The sequence below is a fragment of the Liolophura sinensis genome, chromosome 10, assembly GCF_032854445.1.
Source record: "Liolophura sinensis isolate JHLJ2023 chromosome 10, CUHK_Ljap_v2, whole genome shotgun sequence".
Taxonomy (NCBI): Eukaryota; Metazoa; Mollusca; class Polyplacophora; order Chitonida; family Chitonidae; genus Liolophura; species Liolophura sinensis.
Window position 1 is genome coordinate 24,544,360 of NC_088304.1, and position 5,444 is coordinate 24,549,803.

Genomic DNA, 5,444 nt, shown 5'->3' on the forward strand with positions numbered 1-5,444 from the left:
CCTCTCCCTAATGAAAAGTGGGTGGTGTGGTGGCAGCGTGTAGGTAAACCGGCCTTACATGCATGTAGGGTAAATCTACCCCTAAAATAGCCTGAGGGCTGATTGTTCGGAGAGACAGGCCAGGCTAGAAGACAGGTTGTCAACTAAGCCTACCCGACCATGAGCCAGCTGAGTAAAACCCGTCAGACGGGTTTGGCGAGTTATTTTCGTACCTGCCCGCCATAACACATCATCAAGGGCAGATAAGCACGGTCGGGTGATTGTACCTGAGAATTCAATGAACATCTATCGATTAAGTATTACAACCAGTCTCTTTCAATTTTACATGCAGACTGCTGAATTTAACCCCAAAACTTAATTACAAATTCATACTCTTAGAATTGTAATTTTTTCCAAAGTGTGGCAGCGAAGTACACCTATATATGTATTATATACCGAAAACTACATTTTTAACATGAGAACTACACCTAACATATCATTCCCATAATAGGCCTACCCACATGGCTGTATAGCAAATGTGAATGCATACGTTTGGTATTTTTTCGTTTGACATCTGTAATAAGAAGGTATATAACCTGGGTAAATGTACTGATTAAAAAATGGAATATTATAGTAGGCCTAAATGTTCCGTTTATGATACACAAACCGAGCCGGCTGGTCCATATCGGGACTCTTGCATAGCAGTTGACTAACTCTAGTCGATCTAATACAAGTCAGTTACGAAAACACTTACACTTAACTCCACCCATGGAACTGACTGCCGACATATAAATATAGTATTCATATTTTATTGAATAAAGTACGGATGAACCATTTAGTGAGTTAGTCAAAGGTGTACCGCAGTACCCTATATATATAGGTTTATACTGGATGAATGAGTGATGATGGTGTCAGCCACATCTGACCCAGAACACATTTATACCAGGAGACAGTAAATGATTTTCTATGCGACAATGAACAACTAAGCTTAAACAAAACGGACGGATATATTTTATAAACCAGGTAAATACAACAGACACAAACGTCAGGAAAAATCGAAAATCAATTCACGTATGTTTAAATCTTATATGTTTAATATATACGTATTTGTAGATTGAATATATGCATAATCTACAAACGTATATGTGTAAAGTGTATATAAATATATATGTTATCTAAAATACGCACAATTTTACCTTATGATAGATACGACTAAGGCAATAGTCTTTAAATGTCGAATGACAATATCGCCAGCCATGCTATTAAATAAATTGAATATAGAATCGATTGTGTAAAACTTTTGCCGAACATGAACAAAGTCTACATAGTCAACCAGGATGTGTTTGATGCCGTACTTGGGTATCACATCTAACTCGCGACGGAGCAGTGCCCCCGTCGTTTATAAAACTGTGTGTCACATGAGATTGCTCAATACACCACCTAATTAAAACTACTTTTAACATGTCGAGACATACTCTCTAAAAGCAAATGTGTACAAAAATACACAAGATGTGCATCACATGCACACATTAATTGTAACAAATTTGCACAGGTGCATTCATTTGTAACTAGCATATGTCATATTTACATACCTACACATTTAGCGTGTACGTGTGATACACATGTTGTTTACATCGCGGGCGACACAACATACATGTGTACACGTTTAGTTTTTGATCATCAGTATAACCCGTAGGCACGGGATCTTCACGTGTATAACACGTATATGTTCCGTTTCCAGTTCCTACTGCACTCTGATTCCACGTTCTATTAATTTGAAGCAAGACTGGTTGGGTTTAAACACCTATGATATAATGACTACTCGTCCGCATAGGGTCTGTGGAGAGCATGCTTGGCGCGTCAACAACACGGGAAGGCCAGTCATAGGCGGTGCACCGCGACACTGCACTTCAGTAATATGCAGATCTATCATCCAACTTCCCGGTGCACATTTCACCTCTGGGATTTAATAAATGAATTTAATAAAATCTAGCCACGTGTTGGTTTAATAACTAGAAGTTCAGCCCATTTACTCAAATCCATACAGAAAATCGATTTGTTCCCAGCTCGGCGGGTGATCATACTTATAATAGATACCTGAATAAGAGTGATCCATTTCGTGGCATGGATTGGACTGGAAACCGAAATCAGACATCGCGTTCAGTTAACAGCGAAAACTACGGTAAGAAAAGTTTTACGGATTTCATCCGACTTCTGATCACAGATATACATCTAGTTTTCTTTCCAGGTTATCTTATTCTTCATAGATTACATCCATGCTATGCGCGTTTAATTGTTATTTTCCGTGGTGTATTGTATGTACAGAATATGTATGGAATCCAGACTTTATATACGGCTGTGTCAAACCTTGACAATATGGCTGTATGAAATGCAGAATTTATATACAGCTGTGTCAAACCTTGACGATGTGGCTGTATGAAATGCAGACTTTATATACAGCTGTGTCAGACCTTGACAATGTGGCTGTATGGAATCCAGAATTTATGTACAGCTGTGTCAGGAATTGACAACATTGCTGTATGGAATCCAGAACTTATATACAGCTGTGTCAGGCCTTGACAATATTGCTGTATGGAATCCAGACTTTATATACGACTGTGTCAAACCCTGACAATGTGGCTGTATGAAATGCAGAATTTATATACAGCTGTGTCAAACCCTGACAATGTGACTGTATGGAATCCAGGCTTTATATACAGCTGTTTCAAACCTTGACAATGTGACTGTATGGAATCCATACTTTATATACAGCTGTGTCAAACCTTGAAAATATGGCTGTATGGAATCCAGACTTTATATACGGCTATGTCAAACTTTGACAATGTGACTGTATGGAATCCAGACTTTATATACAGCTGTTTCAAACTTTGACAATGTGACTGTATGGAATCCAGACTTTCTTTACAGCTGTTTCAAACTTTGACAATGTGGCTGTATGAAATGCAGACTTTATATACAGCTGTATCAAACCCTGACAATGCGACTGTATGTAATCCAGACTTAACATACGGCTGTATCAAACCCTGACAATGTGACTGTATGGAATGCAGACTTCATATACAGCTGTGTCAAACCTTGACAAATGTGGCTGTATGGAATCCAGGCTTTATATACAGCTGTGTCAAACCCTGACCATATGACTGTATGGAATCCAGACTTTATATACAGCTGTTTCAAACTTTGACAATGTGGCTGTATGAAATGCAGACTTTATATACAGCTGTATCAAACCCTGACAATATGACTGTATGGAATCCAGACTTTATATACAGCTGTGTCAGACCTTGACAATGTGGCTGTATGGAATCCAGAATTTATGTACAGCTGTGTCAGGAATTGACAATATTGCTGTATGGAATCCAGAATTTATATACAGCTGTGTCAGGCCTTGACAATATTGCTGTATGGAATCCAGACTTTATATACGGCTGTGTCAAACCCTGACAATGTGGCTGTATAAAATGCAGAATTTATATACAGCTGTGTCAAACCCTGACAATATGACTGTATGGAATCCAGGCTTTATATACAGCTGTATCAAACCTTGACAATGTGACTGTATGGAATCCATACTTTATATACAGCTGTGTCAAACCTTGAAAATATGGCTGTATGGAATCCAGACTTTATATACGGCTATGTCAAACTTTGACAATGTGACTGTATGGAATCCAGACTTTATATACAGCTGTTTCAAACTTTGACAATGTGACTGTATGGAATCCAGACTTTCTTTACAGCTGTTTCAAACTTTGACAATGTGGCTGTATGAAATGCAGACTTTATATACAGCTGTATCAAACCCTGACAATGCGACTGTATGTAATCCAGACTTAACATACGGCTGTATCAAACCCTGACAATGTGACTGTATGGAATGCAGACTTCATATACAGCTGTGTCAAACCTTGACAAATGTGACTGTATGGAATCCAGGCTTTATATACAGCTGTGTCAAACCCTGACCATATGACTGTATGGAATCCAGACTTTATATACAGCTGTTTCAAACTTTGACAATGTGGCTGTATGAAATGCAGACTTTATATACAGCTGTATCAAACCCTGACAATATGACTGTATGGAATCCAGACTTTATATACAGCTGTATCAAACCTTGACAATGTGGCTGTATGGAATCCGGACTTTATATACAGCTGTTTCAAACCTTGACAATATGGCTTTATGGAATCCAGACTTTATATACTGCTGTTTCAAACTTTGACAATGTGACTGTATGGAATTCAGACTATATATACAGCTGTGTCAAACCTTGACAATATGGCTGTGTGGAATCCGGACTTTATATACGGCTGTGTCAAACCGTGACAATATGACTGTATGAAATGCAGACTTTATATACAGCTGTGTCAAACCTTGACAATGTGGCTGTATGAAATGCAGACTTTATATACAGCTGTGTCAAACCCTGACAATATGACTGTATGTAATCCAGACTTTATATACAGCTGTGTCAAACCTTGACAATATGACTGTATGAAATGCAGACTTTATATACAGCTGTGTCAAACCTTGACAATATGACTGTATGAAATGCAGACTTTATATACAGCTGTGTCAAACCTTGACAATGTGGCTGTATGAAATCCAGACTTTATTTACGGCTGTCTCAGATCTTCACGTTATGACCATGAAAACGAGACGGTATGGCTGTATGACATCCTGACTGTATATGTGGCTGTATGAATCTATATATGGCTGTATGAAATCCAGACTGTATGTATATGGCTGTATGAAATCCAGACTGTATGTATATGGCTGTATGAAATCCAGACTGTATGTATATGGCTGTATGAAATCCAGACTGTGTGTATGGCTGTATGAAATCCAGACTGTATCTATGGCTGTATCAAATCCAGATTGTATATATGGCTGTATGAGATCCTGACTAGCTGCGTGGTTGTGTGAAATTCAGATTGTGTGATTGGCTGTATGAATCCTGACTGTTTATATGGCTGTATGAAATCCTGACTGTTTATATGGCTATATGAAATCTTGACTGTATACGTATATGTGGCTGTTTGAAATTCAGATTGTAGAATTGCCTGTATCAAATCCTGACTGCCTGACTGTAAATATGGCTGTATGGAATCCTGATTGTATATGTATATGTGGTTGTGTGAAATTCTGACTGTATATGTGGCTGTATGAAATCCTGACTGTAAATATGGCTGTATGGAATCCTGATTGTATATGTATATGTGGCTGTGTGAAATCCTGACTGTATATATGGCTGTATGAAATCCTGACTGTACATATTGCCGTATGAATACCTGACTGTGTATATGGCTGTATATACACCACAACACATACCTAGCCCGAAAATTCAGTCTAAGGATGGCTTGTATTTACTGATATGTGGAGAAATCTACCATCCCGGGTGAGATGTGCATCTGATCACATTGTATCATAACTACCCTAGG